Raw genomic sequence first — 18,278 nt, 5'->3', positions numbered from 1 at the left:
GTTAGTTTTCCACAATGTGAGTTAACTCTGAGTGGATGCCAAGGACACGGATCTGAAAGACCCTGTCTTACTAGGCCACTTACAGGAAGGACTCAGCAGCTCAGGTGAGGTAGGAAAGCTTTTGCAAAGACTTAGCCTGAGTGACCACAGAGAATACAAGACCTAAGGTCTCAGGGGTGGCAGAAGCAAAATACGCATTGTCTACCCTACTCCTGACCAAAGGTATATTGTGGTCAACCCCCCATGCCCACCCCAAGATGAATTCAGGTTAAAGCACCTGGAGTTGGGAAGACTGACAGGAGACTGTCATCTGACCGAGCCATGGACAGGCCAGATGCTATGACGGCAACTGTCCTGCTGGACAACAATCCACAATGACCCAGCAGCCATGAACGGTTAGGGACTAGAAGAGAAGCTACATTGCCAGGTCCACCAATCTCATCCCAGGGCCCCAAAGTTAATCCCCTCCGATTAGGAAGGGCTCCTTAAACCCTGTGACTCAGCTCAACCCAAGAGAACACAGGGAGGGGGAGAGGGCCAGCTCACGGGCCCACGGCGGCAGGATAGCAGCAGGGGCAGCTCTGGGGTCGGCTGTGAGGAGAGGAAGGGCAGACTGGTCCAAAAGGCTCTCTGAGACTCCTGTGAAAACTCCCACATCCCTCTCTCCCAGTGGCAGGGTCTGGGGAAGGCCTGCGGCCACAGTGCCTCAATCCCATATAATTGAAAATTCTTTATTTGGTTAATTTGCCTAAGATTCTATCAATCAAGGCTTCCTTTGGGTTAAGAATATCCTCCTATAAAATGAAAAGATCACTGGTGTTAGTGAAAGGAGCTAAAGGATATGAAGTCTCTGGCGTTATCAGCGATACTAGTGTAAAAAATATTTTACAATGGGAATCTGTCTTAGGTGGAAATGCAACAAGTTGTCCATTGTTGAACACGTTCACGGTGGTTCTTAAAAGTTTCCACGTTCATGACTTCACCAAGTTGTTTTTCACTTTATTTTATTTATTGAGATATAATTCACACACCATAAAAGTCACCCTTTAAAAGGTGTACACCTTTTAAAGTGTACACTTCAGCGGTTTTTAGCAGATTCATAAGGTTGTGCGGCCATAACCAAGGACATTTTCACCACCAAAAATGAAACCCTGGACCACTTAACAGTCACTATTCCTCCCCCCCCCCCAGCCCCCGGCAACCACTATCTGGTTTGCGTCTCTATGGATTTGCCTATTCTGGACATTTCATATAAATGGGCTCAGACAGTGGCTGACCGTTGTGCCTGGTTTCTTTCACTCAGCATCACGTTTTCAAGGTTTGTGCGTGCTGCAGATGTGTCAGTACTTCATTTCTTTTCATAGCTAAATAATATTCCATTGTATGGACACACCACACCCTGGTTCACTCATTCATCAGTTGATGGACATGAGTTGTTTCTACTTCTTACCTATCATGAATAATGCTCCTGTGAACATTCTTTTCTGTGTGTGGATTTTTTAAATAGGTATTTTTGAAAAGGTGCAAAAGAATATATAGCGAAAAGTCTCCTTCCCTGGCCTGTCCCTAGACACCCACTTCTCCCATCAGTAACCAATGACACCAGTGTCGTCTTTATGTTTCCCGAGATACTGGGCATACGAAAAACAGGAGGCTATATACACTGTTTCTTTTTCCTTTTTATAAAACCTAAATGGAAACACACCATACATTCTCTTCTACATCTTGCCTTTTCTATTTAACATGATTTTAGAAAAATTTCCATGTCAGTAAATAAAGAGCTTTCACTTTGTTAACACGTACATAATATTCAACTGTGTAGATATGCCACAGTTGGCTTGACCGGGCCCTTAGTGACAGACGTTTAAGCTGTTTGCAGTCTGTTACTACAAACAATGCTGTAAGAAACACACAAAGTTTAAAACAATGGAACGAACCACTAAAAAAAATGTAGGAAGTCAGTTTAATCAGATTGCCTTCCTCTAGCACCCAACAAAGGTCAGCTGCACTAAAGAGGCGAGAGCCAAGATCTACAAGGGAAGGGGGAGAGGAAAAGGATCAGGATGGAAGGATCTCAAGTGAACCAGGCAGCACCCACCAAAGCTTACGGAAATAGCCGATTATTTTTGTTCAGGCAGAGAAGACACCATCTGGAAATCCTACAGCAACTATGCTAAGGTTACCCTCAGTTAATAAGCCACCCAGACAGGAAGTGGCTTTTGATTCCAAGTCTAGTGCTCTTTGCACCAAACCACAATGCCTGGCCAATGAATTACAAAACAATAAACTGAGTAAAACACTTTTCTTGACAACACACACATGCTCATGCAGTGCTGCACCATGATGGGTCAGTGGCCCCGGACGGTTTACGCCTTGAAATTAAGGAGGCACTTAGTGTTCATCAAGTCTTTAGGCTGAAAATCTAGAAAATACATCTGGTATTTGACCTTCAAATGCTCGTGTTCTCTTCCTTATCTATTTTAAAAAATGAAAGGTGGCTTCTCAGCTGCGGATTATAATGGAGCAACCTGAGCTGGGCACAAGCCCTTTGGGACTGTTAGACTGGCAACATGTCACTGACACATACACCAACGGAGTGCACGGCTCTGAGTCACAGGGCTGACCTTCACTTTGCATGCTGGGAAAACAAAACACCATACTCGTTCATTATAGAAACCTGTCGGGGATTTTTCAACTATATCGGTATCAGAGTTTTAAATTCACCCTGTCAGTATTCCTTCTTTGAAGCAGAAGAGTAGCCCAATGTCTGTGGTCTTGAAAATCAGTCTTTTCTGAAATGGGCACTTGTTCTGTAAAGGTCGAATAACTAACTAAAGCCAGGCGGCTCGTGATCAATTTGTCACCAATTTACCAACTTAGACTATACTCTCCTGTTGCTATGGATAAACAAGAAAATGTCACTAGCGCCCCTACTCCAATCTCACAGAGAACAGGTGAAAAAGTAACTGGATTTCAGGAAAAGGGGCTGATGTTTATAAATCAGCTCAGTGGATGTAAACCATTTTAAAAGTATGTCTGCCAGCTGTTTTTGTTAGACGTTAAAACAGGGAGCCCCAACTGTGGCAATTAAGTGTGGCAAACCAGGAGTATTATAAAAATCACACCACCTAATTAATCTTAATCCACTTCAAACTGTCTACTCATTTAATGTCACAAATAAATGCTAAAGCCTGTATATAAATGATCATACCGGACTACAAAATGTACAGAGATTAATTCAGGAATTGTGAAATAGGATATTTACTTTTAAGACATTTTTAGCAAGTTCAAAGTCAATCACAAGTTAGCTTTATAAAAATAAATTGAGACAACAGTATAAAACTTAAACTCATTTTAAGCTTTCGTTTAATGAAAAGAACAGTGACTGTTTTTTGTTGACTTTATTGTTTTATAGCTCAAGGAACGAGCAACAGACGTGGAATCAAAAATCCTGGACAGAAGCCCTGACTCTGTTGAGATGCTCACCAGCCAAGTTAATTTTTCTTCCTCATCAAGAAAATGGGGACATTCACACCTGACCTGCTTTCCCTATAGAACTGTTTTAGGGTCCAAATTAAATCGTATGTGTCCAAGTACTGTACAGACTGAAAAGTTATATCAAGAGAATATATTTGTAAAAGAAAAAAAATACATAAATCAGGCTTTGTACCTAAGTTGGTAGTGTCTTCTAATTTTTCAAGTGGATTTAATTTTCCACATGATTTACGCATTTTTGCAATAAACACACACACATTTATCATGTACCATAAAATCTAGTGGCGGAGCATTGTGAAAAGCCTGATAATCTCCATGATAGGGATTCTCTCTCTCACCTTAGCCCCAACTTTCAAGGATACAGAATTTAGAAAACAGTAATATGGGTATTTTAGTTTTTCTTAGGGTCTAGCTATTTAATCCTCTTGATATTTAGTTAATATTTAATTCTTTTCAAAGGCACAAGTAGCTGGAAACAAGCGTATAATAAGCAAGCTCTACATAATCTTGATTCTTTGCTTTGATCTGAAAATCAAAAGCATCCTCCTCTGCACACTTGTAGTGCGTATTTCAGTTGCTTTAGTCACTGACATGGTTTCTCCTTCATTCTTTACAAAGAGAGCAACTTGGAAGGCTCTCAACACAAGAAAAAATTAAGCTAGGTTAGCTTTAAGACTTTTACTCGGGAAAAATTAAACGAAACAAGGAGCATTTTTTATTTCTGTTGTTGAAAGGGCCAGAGATTTAGTAACAACTTGAAGAAGTGAGTTAATCCCTTTGTAACACGGCCAAGACAGGGTTTATTTTCCTACTGTTATGATGGTAACTTAGAAAACACAGGACAACAATATCAAATATCAATTCCCTCCAGAGTTGTAACTTTCTAAATGTAGCAATTAGTAATTTGTCAAGATTATCGTTCAACATACAAATAATTTCTACTTAGTAATCTGAACCTCCCTGCCACCTTCTACATCAAGTCCGCAAATGCCATCAAATGTAAACCAGGTACTGTTTTCGTGAAATAAGACTACAGGTGTTATAGATTGGTAAACTGAGACATTAAAGAGATTAAGTGTCTTGCCTTAAGAGAGGGGGGCGAGGTCAAACTAAGAATAGAAGCTCAAATACTGTCACCTGTCCCAATCATAAATCTAGAAACCTTTCCGCCTTCCCGCTAGCAATAAGTATATAGTCTAATCAATTTCTGTGTTTGAAACATACATTTTGCAGTAAGAAAATTAATCTTCTCAACTGATTTGTGAAAATATCACCTAATAATAAAAGGTGGTACTGTACATACGAACTACAGAATACAGCCACACCCAGAACGATTTTTTCCAAATAAAATTAAATCTGATTAATGTTACTATCTAAGTGTTAATAACTTAAAATCTGGGGCTATAACAGAAACCAGATATAGTTTTAAACTCCTCTATTGTACTATATACAGTAAATCAGTTTTATTATCGGTGCTTATGAAACCATCACAGAATAAGTCAGTCACATTCTGAGATCAGAGAGTAAGCCAGTGAGGGAGGAACCAAAACCTTTGCAACCTAAGAGTCTCTTCCAAGACCGAAGGACATACTCTTCCACGGTGCCAAGGAGGTCTTATGGGTTTTCAAGTGTAATGTGTCTGTCCGAGGAGGTGGGTAATTTTTTTTTTTTACAACTCCCAAGATATAGTTTTTTTTAAACTTACGTTCTATTGACATATTGAAAATATATCTGATCACCCAGTTCCCAACAAATCCCCCACTGAATGCCTGCCCCGAAGATTTGCTATCCTAACTTTTTGTTCTTACACATTACATTTTCTGAGAAGGTCCAGAGATTGGCAACAGAGCAGAGACCTGTTGCCACCCAAGCAACAGCAGCTGGAACTGACGTGGAAACTACAGGATTAGCCCCTATAGGGAGGGGGAAATGGCTTGGAAATGCTTCTAAGGGCTCTGCTGCCAGCTAACTCAAGAGTGCGAGTGAAGATTTCCAGAAGGAAATATACCCAGCCAACCCCCTGGGCCAAGGGCGAGCGTTTGGACGCAATTCTGGGGATTGAGAATAAAGGGAACAACAACACAGCTTTGCAAGAATGCAGGGCGTGCTTTCCACATAAACAGGGGCAAGAGCCATACGCTAAAATCTTTCATCTCCATCCCGCTCTCACTGTTCCAATTGTAACAAGAGTGAGGGTTTTTTTAAAAATAATTTGCACTTAACACCTTGACACCAGGGTTTGGGATCGGATCCAGCATAGACCAATTTCGTCCTCAGTTAACTGCTCCTCTGCCTTCCAAAGCCAATAGATTTTGCTGGAGTGAGCAACACTGGATGTTTATAACGCTTTTAAAGATGATCCTGCCTCTCTATAAGAACTGGAAGTTATCTGGCTCCTGTCTCAATGATGAAAACAAATTTACAAGTATGACCCCTCTCTTTATTAGGGGTCAGCAACGTCTGAGTCACGAAAAAGTTCAGATTTAAAAATAAGCCAGTACTCTTTTTTAACTCCAAGCCAGAATGCCAAAAAATCTGTTCCTTTTAAAATAAGGCTCATAAATGTTTTCCCAGTAAAACTGGGGTATTTATTTTACATCTTCTTTCACAGGAATCTATGCCAATTTATGCACAGTTGTGTAATGTTCGAAAAGTCAGACTCTAAGTGTGTAAACTATATGAAGTTATTTAACTGGTGAAATCTACTACATATGCTTTGAAATGCATCCCAAAACACTACGGACTGATGGATAAGTAGAGGGATAGATAGATCTGTGATTGGACAAGTAGAGTAAGATGTCAATGGTAGACTCTAGAGGATGGGAATACAGGTGTTCATTGCAAAATTATTTCAACTTTGAAAATCTTCACAGTAAAATGTTAGGGGAAAATGAAATATAGATAAGCAAGCGTTTTCAAAATTGACCGCAGCTACACCCAAGCAAGTACTGGCTCCTCTTTGGCACAGAATGTGGCACAATCCAGAACAAAGGGACCAAAGTGAGGAGCATAGCCTCCAAGCGAAAGAAATCTGCTAAAGCCATTGTAAGGCTTTTCAGGCAGAATCAAAGAAGCCCCCAAAATCTCATGATGCACTGCAATACTGCACACCTACATTGGCAGACCTATGTTGAGCAGTTTGAGCTATGGGCCTTCTTGAAGGTTCCCCAGGCCATTCGCACGGCCCCAGCTGAGGGATGACACCAGAGCCAGCCTCCAGCCTCTTAACTACCTTTCCCCTTTTATGGTCCGTTCAAGTTGAAAGCATACACTTATCTGTTTCCAGATTCCTAAAGGTCCTAGAAAAAAAAATCTAAATATAACAGATGGGTAAGTGCTCATGGTAACAAGAAACCAAAGTGTAACTTCAGCGCTGGCAGGCCAGTGCCTTAACACCATGGCTTTAGTGTAATGGTCTTGCTGAAGACCTTTTGTCTTTATTCCCACAACAGAAATACTACCCCAGCTTTGATGAATGACAGATAAGTGTCATTCAAAATTTTATTTTAAGTTGACATTCACAACCTTTACTTAAAGCCAATCAGTAAGTCTCTCCAGTCGGTTAAAATTTATGACAAAACACAGTTGGCTATGTCTACTGTTTTTCATCATTTTTAATAGTTCAATACACTTAAAAAAATCTAATTCAAACATCGGTGAAACATTTCTATGAGTTCCGGGGTTCCATGGACTATAATGTGAAAACCTTACATTTGTACTGTTAGTGTTTAGTAAATCTATGACCCTGAGGTAATGTAAACAGCCACCGAACTCTCTCTAGACTTTGCGTAAGTGCGTGCTCTCAAGCTGGTAACTTCGTGATTCTGAATCTCTTTCCCCATCCCTTATGGTATCCAACACTAACCTTTTGCCTCGCTATCCTCAACCTCAATTCTCTGGTTTTACTCACATAAACAAGCCCCTCAAGTCTATTTCCTAGGCTGGCCTTCCAAGTTCGAACAATACAAAGAACGTGATGGTGTAAGAAGCGTGGAAAGGGGCAGTGATATATGTGTGCTTGTATACTTGCTGGTAGTTAGAAACAAACGAAAACTTCCCAGAATCTGAAAACGGACCTTATTTCACATTCAACTTACCACCTCTTCTTGGCCACCACCAAAACAAATGTTGGAATCTTAGCAAATCTGACAGCAGCTCTAAGAATGTCAAAGTTGAAACCACATAATGATACGCATGCTGAAGTGTCTAGAGGTGAAGTGTACGGATGCCTACAGCTTACTTTGAAAAGCATCCAAAGAATTAAGATGGACTAATGGGTGGATATGTGATAAAACCAATACAGTAAAACATTTAATTGTAGAATCTGGGTGGTGGGAATATGAGTGTTCGCTGTATAAGTTCAACTTCTCCGTTTGAAAAACTTTATAGTAAGATGTTGGAAAAAATGATGCCATGCTATAATGAGGTCAGAGGGACTCTTCTATTTGAGAATATACTCCAGTGATGTCAAGAATACTGATATTAGAGGAAAAGGGAGTTAGACAAAGATCTTCAGATTGTCCTGTGTAATACCATAACAATACTATGGTTTGTAACTTATAAAATGCTTTTCTTTCAATGTTTGTATCTCCAGTAAATGCCAACTAAGCCTCTGGCACTAAATAATAAATGATATGGAGGACACCAGAGAAAACATTGGTATTCTAGCTCCCAAGGAGCTTCCAGTTCCCCGGGGAAAGCAGAGAACAATTTAAGACAGTAACCCCAACCAAGTCCTTGACTCTCTTTGTGCCTTAGATTGTCCCAGCAATAAAAATTGAAAACGCCCAGGAAAGGACCACAGGAGTTGGGTCAAGATCTTGTGTAAAGTCTGTGAGGACTGACAATATGGAGGACGCAGCTGGGAACATAAAGGATGGGCTAAAAATAATGGAACATGTTGTATTGTTTCCAGGCTCAAACCAGTCATGTGCGCCCAATGCCAAGGGTGGAACTCATTCTCTCCAATTAGTCAGCATTTGAACCACTTTAGTGAGCAAAAGGCACTGTGGACCACGACTCTCCTAGCCCATGTACACTAACAGCTACGTGTTCAGACTCCTCAGCAGAATCCACAGGAAAAGCTCCACTGGTTCTGGGAAAGAAACACTTGGAATATCTTAAGTAAATTATTAATTCATAGCCCTGAAGAATGTATAAAAGTGGTCACAGCACATACACATATTGTACAGTTTAAGAGATGTCCACAGACTCACAGAGACCACAAATTCTAACTAACCTAAGGACCACTGCTTTACTACTTAGGTGAGGAACCGTTACAGAAGCTAACAGTTCATCCAATAAATGGATATCCTTCAGTGAGAGATGTCATACAAAGTGTGAAGCTCATCTGGCTGAGAGGAGAATGAAGTTACTATTCTAAATATATTTTTATAGATTTCATCTTGTTTTATTTAAATTGATTTGATCCCTAGAGCTGTTTAAATGAAACATTAAAAATTAAACAAATAATGAAATAAACTATAACTATTATTAGCACAGTTCTCCACACTGGGCTTTCAACACATAAGACTGATATGATGATGATGATGATGGCAATGACAATGATGATGATAAAAGTGCTACTCTTTCCCAAGCATCATTAAGGGCTTCAGGCCTTAACGTTTTGACTTCTGTAAAACCTTTGACCTCAGCTATGCTTACTGTACTGACCATAATAAAATTTATATGATTTAGCTATGACTTTAATCTAATAAATTGTCTAAGTTCACGGTTATATGACACATGAGTCAAGGTTTCAAACCCAGAACTTAATGAGTATCCAACATTCATCTCACAAGTATAGATCGATCTCTTTCACAAGTGAGCATCTGTTGTTGGGCTTCTCAAGTCTGTCCTATAGATAGAAGAGTTGACGATGGAAAAAACCTTAGAACACCTTATCCGTTGAGTTTTATGATGTTAAAAAATCTCATCAAAAACATTAAGTATTCACAAGTTCCTACTGGACTTGAGCTGAACTTGATGATAGATCTGAACTCTAATATCTTCTTGGGGAATAAGGATGTAATGGGCACTTATGTTGCTTCCCTCGTCTCAGTTTTTGTGCATCCCTATTAAGCATTTACTGTCTCCTTTGCTTTGGTTGTAAAGAAAATTCACATATGTGAGTTTGCTCCTACAGAAGATGAAAGGACTTGCAAATAGATAAATTATCCATGAGTAAACTAACACAGTATACACTAGCCTTAAATAAAGCACTCTGTCTTGATTTTGGATAAATCATTAAATTTCCTAAAACTGGAGAATCCTTGTATACAGCCTCAAAGAATCATATGGGAGAGGATAAAAAGCTTTAAAGGGTCATTTGAACCATGATGGTTTGATGCCAGCCACCTCAGAGGTCAGATACCCCTGTCTTCATCTCACATCAACAGGCGGAGATGGAACACCAGATCTGACTTTCAAGATCCAAATCTCACTTCTTCCATGGGACTCCTAGTCAAACCCAGCCTTTACTGTGACTTCCACGGCACAGTTTAATGCACTTGAACTCTGAAATATGGCTTGCACATTTGGATGCATACAAATTTATAATCCTGCAATGGATAAAGGAGCTACTTTTTAAAAATAAAAAAAATTAATAATATCCCATCAATGTCTCCATTGATTTATATTCTTACAAAAGGTCCTCTTATAAAAAGTTCTCATGTGGCTGGCTCCGTGGCCGAGTGGTTAAGTTCGTGCGCTCCGCTGCGGCGGCCCAGGGTTCGGATCCTGGGCGCGGACATGGCACCACTCATTAGGCCACGTTGAGGCGGCGTCCCACATCCCACAGCTGGAAGGACATGCAACTAAGATATACAACTGTGTACAGGGGGGGTTGGGGGAGATAAAAGCAGAAAAAAAAAAAAAAGATTGGCAACAGTTGTTAGCCCAGGTGCCAATCTTTGGGGAAAAAAAAAAGTTCTCATGGACAGTTCATTCACACTTAATTAAACAATACTTTATTTCACTGACAAGAAAATCATTTCCTGTGGCCATTAGTAATGTTGTGTGCACGTGTGTGTTTATCTAAACGACTTCTCAGCTCTCTTTACAAGCGCTATATGAACTCTGACTGAAGACAGCATACGAATCAAGACTCTGGAGACTCCACTTTGCAAGAGCCTGGTTAGGACCGTTTCTCTAAGTGAGGCAGTTTCTGTTCTAAAGTCAAAATGAATTCCTTCTATCTCAGAGGCTGGGAAAGTTAGGAGATGTACCAGAGGTCAAAATGAGTCCACTAAATCCCAGCCCGGCTTTAGTCACCATGGAGACAGGGAAGATAAAGAAACCAGTAACCTTAACAACTGCGCGGCACCTTTGCCAGATATATCTCTGACTTACCATGCTTTTTACTTAAGTATCTTTGAGTCCAAACACAACTGGCGATGAAGACTACAAAACCAAACAGAACTGGGCCCAAAAGAAATAGGAGCGCTCACGCAGGCAAAGGGCAGGCAAGGAGTCAAGAGCTACCCCCTTAGTAATGTGCTCTCTGTTCCCCTTGAAAAACGATTGCAACATGAAGCTCCAGAGGCAATGACATATGGGGAAAATATGTGGTGCTCAAGCCAGAGGAAACCATGTCAAAAAAGAAAAACAGACATGAAGTAACTGACCTAATTAAAGGAGAAAAGTATACTTATAGCAGGGAAACAAATATACGTGAGACAGGGAACACAACTGGAGGGGAGGCGAGGCCGCAGAAGGCTCAGGGCACGAAAGGGAGTTTTTGTTACTTATCTAAATGAAACCAGAAGATGAAACAGGCCCTGCCCTTGAATTGCAGCTCCATTAAGGTTCTACTTAAGTGTACATTGCACCCAGAGACGCGAAGATTCATTCCCTAGCACCGATACACGTTCACGAAAGCTCTGGGACAGATATTTCTACTTTGTCACGCGGGCTAACAGGATGCCTCCCTCCCAACCACAGAAAACAGAAGAAGAAAAACGGGAGCTCGGGATGATGGAACAAAGCAGCGAGTGGGCACCGTATAGTCAGAACTCCAGGTTGACGCTCTGGGCAGGAGTCCCTGAAGTGGTTTACTGAAGGCCTACTGTGTGAGCAGTGGGAATATCATTGCTTGCGAAATGGAGTTGAGTGAAGTCGGTGAAGCTGACAATTCCCAACCACTACGCGAGCATACACTTATGGTCAAACGTACAAACAATATGAATAAAACCTTAAATGAAGTATTACTTACATTTGTCCACGTGCCTTCTAGTTCTTGTCCATATGTACCTACCACTTTACAAGGTTATAATCACAGCACACATACAATTTTGCATCCTGCATTTTTTAGTAAGGCTGTATTATACAAATTCTTCCATATTGTTTTGTAAGTGTCAAAATTATAATTTTGAACAGATTCGTGGAATTCCACCACAGAGATGTATCATAATTACTTAACTCAAAATATCTATTGAATAAACGAACCATTTCTCTAATGCTGGATGTTTCAATTCTTTCTAATTTTTTGTCCTTACAAAGGACACTGTGAGGAATACCCATAACAGACAGCTGTTTTCTTCTTTTCTTAGAACAATTTGTTTCTTAGAACACATTTCCCAAAATAGGATGACTGGATCAAGGGGTACCAATCTTTGTGACTTTCGCCATATATTGCCAAATAATGTTCCAAAAGGCTTTTTTATCAACTTATAATGCTACCAGCAATGAGTAAGTGTTCATCAGTTTCAAGGCTATCATATTAGCATTGTTTTTTTTGTTTTTGTTGACTTAATAGGTGAAAAATGTACCCTGTTGCTGTCTGAATATGCTTGTCTCTGCATACCAGTGAGGCTGAACGTTTTTCCATGCATTTACTTACTTTGTGATAAAACATGAATGTCTTTTACTGGTCCAACTACTGAAGAACTCATTCAGCTAACAGTTATGAAGCATCTACCATGTGCCAGGCCTTACAATCTATATGGGTTCTGTGCATCATATGGAAATTAATTATCTTGCCAAATTTACCGCAAACTTTCCCTGGTGTGTTTTCATTACTTATTTTTTCCAACTTTATTGAAGTATAAATTAACAAAAATTGTATATATTTAAGGTATACAACGTGATGATTTGACGTATGTATACACCGTGAAATGCTTACCACAATCGAGTTAAACAGCATGTCCATCACCTCAGAGTCACCAATTTTGCGTGTTTGGTGAGAACACTTGAGATCTACTCTCATAGCAAATTGGTATATATTTAAACCTGTTGATCTTCCTTTCTGACTTCTTCTATCATTTTGTAGCTTACAAGGTATCTCATATGCAAGGATTTGATAATTATCCTATTTTCTGTGGTCTTACCCTGTAAGTTTTCTAAGAGTCTCATAAATATATTCTCCCAGAATTATAAAATTGAAAGCTCTAATCCCTACTTCGTGATTCTTGAGCTTCAAAACATCTAGCTTTTTTACTAGAAGCCCTGAATTTAGAACAAGTTTTAAAATACAAGTTAGATTTATCTTTTACATAGGCTTGGTTGTACTAAAAATAATTGAGTCTTTTAACTTACCCTGCGGCAACTAGAACTGAACTCAGGTTTATCTATGATGGTTCAACCCAAAATAGCCTGGCTAGGCTCTCCTCTGTCTCAGGCCAAAGAAAAAGATATTTACAACCATCACCGCATGACTGCTCTTTCTTAGGACTGCTTTAGGGTCGAATCCCTTGGCTACTCAGAGAGGGGGGTCGTCAGACTAGTAGTGGGCGAACCTGGTGCTTGTTGGGACTGCAGACTCTTAGGCCCTCCCCTATACCTGCTGCATCAGAATCTACATGTTAAAGTTTGAGAAGCACTGGGGTAGACCGCAGGATTCCTCCAAACTCTGCTGATGTTCCTTCTCTGAATCAGACATCATCAGGAGGGATCCCTCTCCTCAAATGTTTACCCTCGACCCTTTGAATGCACCCCCTTAAAATGAACATCACCCAACATCGTGTACCTGAGTATGAACAAGTTGTGTGGGGTTGTTTTTTTTGTTTTGTTTTGTTTTGTTTTTGGTGAGGAAGATTGGCCCTGAGCTAACATCTATTGCCAATCATCTTCTTTTTTCTTTCGGAAGATTGTTCCTGAGCTAACATCTGTGCCCATCTTCCTCTATTTTGTATGCGGGACACCACCACAGCATGGCTTGATGAGTGTGTAGGTCTGTACCTAGGATCTGAACCTCTGAACCCTGGGCCGCTGAAGAAGAGCACACAAACTTAACCACTACAGCACCACGCCAGCTCCAATGAGCAGGTATTCTGAGAGAAAGGATGGCTCTTAATTTGCAGCCTCAATTTCATCTAGACCTGGGGTTGAAAACTCGCATGCCTGTAAGAGCCAAGCAGGTCTTATAAAGGAGTAAAACATTCAGATAATGGCAAGTGACCCTGTCCTTGGTGTCAAGGAGGATCAGAGAGTGGTGGAGACTGTGGCACATTTCAGAGTTCACGTTCCATCTAATTACAGCAGCTATTTGGCTCCAGCCTTTGTTGCCACAGGAACGCAGGCTCAATGTTGCCAGATCTTCTGATATTTCAAGAGAAGCTGAAAACCTGGACTTCTTCAAAATGCGAAATCTCTCAATTTTTAAATGCTAGCAATTCACTTAAAATTTTAAAAGAACACCTCTGCGTGCCAGATCCAGCCCACCAGTTTGAGACCCTGGTTCTAGACTGATGATTTCCAAACTCTTTAAGCCTGGGCAAACCATCTGTGCAGATTTTTCATGCTTACTGCCAGGGCACCAAGAAGAGAGGTCACCTCAATATTAATGGCACAAGTCGAATCACTATGAACACTGTATTTTAAAATTTTGTGTTTTGTGAATATTAAAAAGTGTCAAATCAATAATGAAACTGACCATATGTCAGGGATACAAATATTTCCCAGGTGTGGAAGACTGTTCAATTAATGAACAATATTTCACCACTACAGAAACAAATACACAGAGCGCCCAGCTCAAGTATGCGTTAAGAATTACGTTGTGTTCAAGTTTTTGCTCCAAATAATTCCGTAGCTAAAGGGCAGCCAAACGGAATAATTTCATGTTCCTGAATTGTAAAGTTTACCTGTGATAAACGCTGCATTAAACACAGAATGGGATACGTTATCATTTAAAAAACCAAAATATCCTCATGCGGAAACCGCAAAGTCCATTTCCCTAAACTGTTCAATTATTCCAAACAAACGTTAAAAAAATAGAGTGTGAAATACACAGCTTACATCTGGTTTTGTGTGCGGAGCAGTTGGGTGCCAGGCACAGCTGCATCCCCAGCAATTATCGCACATTTTATTATTTGCACATGCTTAAATGGAGGTGGCATACATCACAGGCTCAAAGAGCACACTGGAGACAGGAACTCTGAATTGTACCCATGAACCCATACTGGTGTGCTCAATACTGGGCAATTTAATTAAAAAAGGAAAATCAATGTTGAGTTTCCTCATCTGCCAAAGGGAAAATAATCTAGGGATGCGCTATACTTGAAGACTATCAGACCAAAATGTATTACTCTTTTTGTTTTGCTCACTCCTACATTCCTGGCCTGGAACATAGTAGGGCTGCATGAATGAATAACTAAAAGGAAGAAAGACCTCAAGGTACAAGGGCATGGTGACTGTTGAACCATTTTACATCCGTTCCATACATCTCTATCACGGGGAAACAGAATTTAACAGGTTCTATTTAACTGACTCCCCTGAGAAACTCACTGCTCTAAAAGAAAACCCAATGATGCTAAATTTTGGTCAAATTAAAGCTATCATTGGGGTATTCTTAGTATCACAAAACCGCTTCAAACATGTGTTCAAAAAACTTCAATTGAAACGTTCCATTTTACAAGAATACAGTCTTGTACACACAGTTTCTGTCGAAGTTTTCTACTGATGAAGTGTGTCAAAGCTACAGATGGCTGTGGAATTACTAAGGGCAAACAACGCCCGTGAATGGCCTCGGTCCGCCGGCCAGCGTTTGCAACGAAGGTGGCGGGAGGACGTTTTACCCTTCTGCGTATCTCCTTCAACAATCTAGCCTGTTTCCGTGGAAAAATCAAAATAAGAGCTGTGGAAGGGCACAGAGCTGAAACCTCCGCTCTTTAGACAGAGCACCGTGCTTTCCAGCTGTGCCCTAGGGCCACCGAGGAGTGCGCGTCACAGCCTCCTCCTCGAGCCACACGGCACTTCGGCTTTGGTGTTCTCTGCTGGGGTTAGGTGTGAGCTTTGATCAGAAGACAGGTTTCTCTCACCGAAAAAAAAAAAGTTTGAAAACAACCGTTTTACGTAAAGGCGGATAGCTATGTCACAGCTTAGACCTCAAGATGTAAGAGTCGCTCTCTGGCAGCTGAACGAAACTGCTGAAGCTTTTGTCCTCGGGCCAGTTTAAGCTCCAGGCTCTGGGAAGGACTTCTGACTACCCCCACCATGGATGAGACCAATAAAACTCAGATTAAACACTTCCAAAAATCTGTCCTACGTTTTTTTACTCTTTAAGGTTTAATATATTTAGGTATTTGAATATATATATTTTTAAAATCTGTGAAGAATTCTGCAGCAAGCAGACGTAACAAAGCCAATTATCATCACCTGGTGAGCATCCACCGTAAGAGAACTAAAAAGACCTACACTGAATGAGGGACTGTGCATGGAGGTGGGGCAGGGTGGAGCGGAAGGCACAAATGTAGCCACCTTTTGGCGGCTGAAACTGGGAATGCTGACTGGTCTGGCGCTGGCAAATGGTACACCCTGTCTTGTAAATACATGGAGACTGGGGCCCCTTGCGTTGTGCCTGGATGCGAGTCCCTCCTTTCATTACTTTCAAAGGCGAATGTCCCATCTCTCAAAGAGAGACCTGAGCAACCCTCAATCGTCATGGAGTATCCACAGACCACTGTGGCTAACCCAAGAGGACAGAGGAGGCCTTCCCACTGCATGGCAAATGAAAGGGCTGCTCAATCTCTAGTGAGAGCAGCAATGCCTTGAACTTTAGCACTAATCTGAAAAAAACGTGCTGGCCCATGCTCACGTCACTCTTTGGGTTCCCATCACCAGATTTTGCAGTGGCAGTCCCACACCTTGGCTTCTTTCACCCCGAGGCATACAGGTTGCTGACAGTTGATTGGTGAGCCCAACCTCCTCACGGCTATCAGCAGTCTCTTCCCTCCACCCCAGGACTTGCTCCATGCAGCTTTCCTGCTCCCTACTGTCCAGCCTGCGACATGAGCAGAGCTTTATTTTCAAGCAGACCTTCTAACAGTTCTGTTGTGCTTGGCACATTCAGTTTTCATGCCCTCAAATTAAAAGCAAATGAGATTTTTTTTTTCCTTTGAAAAGGCCTCCCCCAGAGAGTTAACGTTTAGGGTAAACAGTGATATTGGTTGGGTCAATTAAAAGGAACCCTCCTAAACTACTGTACAAATAAAGCTTTTGGTACAATTTCGACCTTAACACCACAAATTGGAAGGCTGGAGATCAGCGGAGGAATTTGTGGCAATTAGTAAAACTTACCTCACACTGGATGTGTGGAGAATGGGATGTATTCTGCAAGGGCTGGATACGGTTGACAACTTCTGACGTGCCTAAGTAAGAAAAAAACGAGAATCAAGAGGCAAAGTTACCTTTTCAGAAGAAAAGTTAGAAATTCGAAGAAAAATCAGTCAACTTCCTTTGAAATGGCTCATGGGAACACATTCTACCCTGTATGTACAACTTTTAAAGTTAAAGGAAAACTGCCAAGATGTTCTGCGTATTTCCCCAAATGTCTGTTTATCATATAACATTCGCCCCAGCAGTGGATCTGGCCCCTCATTATCAAGCTGTATTAGCTCGAACACTCAGCATTGTTAAGCGGAGTGAGCTCATGGCCTATTTCGGTTTTAAATTAACATTTGGCAATCACCCTGGTAATCAAAACAAATGACTCAGTCGTTTAGAATAGATTTATTAGTTGAGCCCTTTTTTCCCCTCTTTTAACATCTTTAGAATATTTTGCCACAGGAGGGCTCAGATCCAGACAAAATGTAGAGCACAAGTCACCAGAGGAATATTTAGAGGCGTTGCCATGGAGACGAGGTGCCTTGTGACTGCTGAAGTTATCTCCAATCAACAACAGGATTAGGATGCAGGCTGCTTGGGCAGGTTCATCCTGGTGCGGATGGTTCGACATCACTAGGAAACAGGTGTGCCCTGTGCATTTCCCATCACCGACAAAGACAGTACACCCTGACGTGCTGCCCTCCCCGTGTCCAAGGGGCCTCCACACGGCACAACCACTGCCTCACCCGCCCCCCATTATTCAGAAAGGACTGGCTGGGGCTAAGGAGAAGGGAAGTGTGATCACTGTATTAGGCCCAACGTGTGAGATCCTGAAACTCATACCAAAAGCACTTTCATATCAACTGTGAAATGTACACAAGCAAATGAAATCTGAGGAAAAGACAGCTCCCTGGGGGGGGGGGGTTCTGTGCTGTCCTCTACTCTATCCCCCATGCCCAGAACAGTGCCTGGCACACAGGAGGCTCTCAAGGAGTATCTATGGAAGGAAACAGGACAAACGTAAGCCAAGGAGGACAACCAGGCTCGCAGCCGCCCCCCACCCGAACCAACCGCTCCCAGGCTGATCATCAAACAAGCAGTGGTTACAGTTTAAAAAAATGTTAATGTACTGGAAAAGAAACAGCTGGGCCACTTAGTTCAACAGGCTAATGAGTTCATCTGTTTAGAGAGCTTAATGACAACTGTCATAGTTGAAAACAACTCTTCCGAACTCAAAATGGCCA

General features: G+C 41.3%; 1 protein-coding gene across 8 annotated transcripts in view; it reads right to left on the bottom strand.

Moving 5' to 3' along the window:
• FHL1 (four and a half LIM domains 1) overlaps window positions 1–18,278 on the bottom strand; it is a 58,867-nt gene that overhangs the window by 20,725 nt on the left and 19,864 nt on the right. For all 8 annotated transcript variants that reach the window (XM_070503159.1, XM_070503165.1, XM_070503167.1 and 5 more), the window contains one exon: window positions 17,008–17,078. The gene's annotated coding sequence lies outside the window, so the exon portion shown is untranslated. The remainder of the gene's footprint in view (window positions 1–17,007; window positions 17,079–18,278) is intronic.

The sequence above is a fragment of the Equus asinus genome, chromosome X, assembly GCF_041296235.1.
Source record: "Equus asinus isolate D_3611 breed Donkey chromosome X, EquAss-T2T_v2, whole genome shotgun sequence".
Lineage (NCBI taxonomy): Eukaryota > Metazoa > Chordata > Mammalia > Perissodactyla > Equidae > Equus > Equus asinus.
The sequence above is the reverse complement of the archived record's forward strand: the minus strand, read 5'-3'. Positions and strand labels throughout refer to the sequence as shown.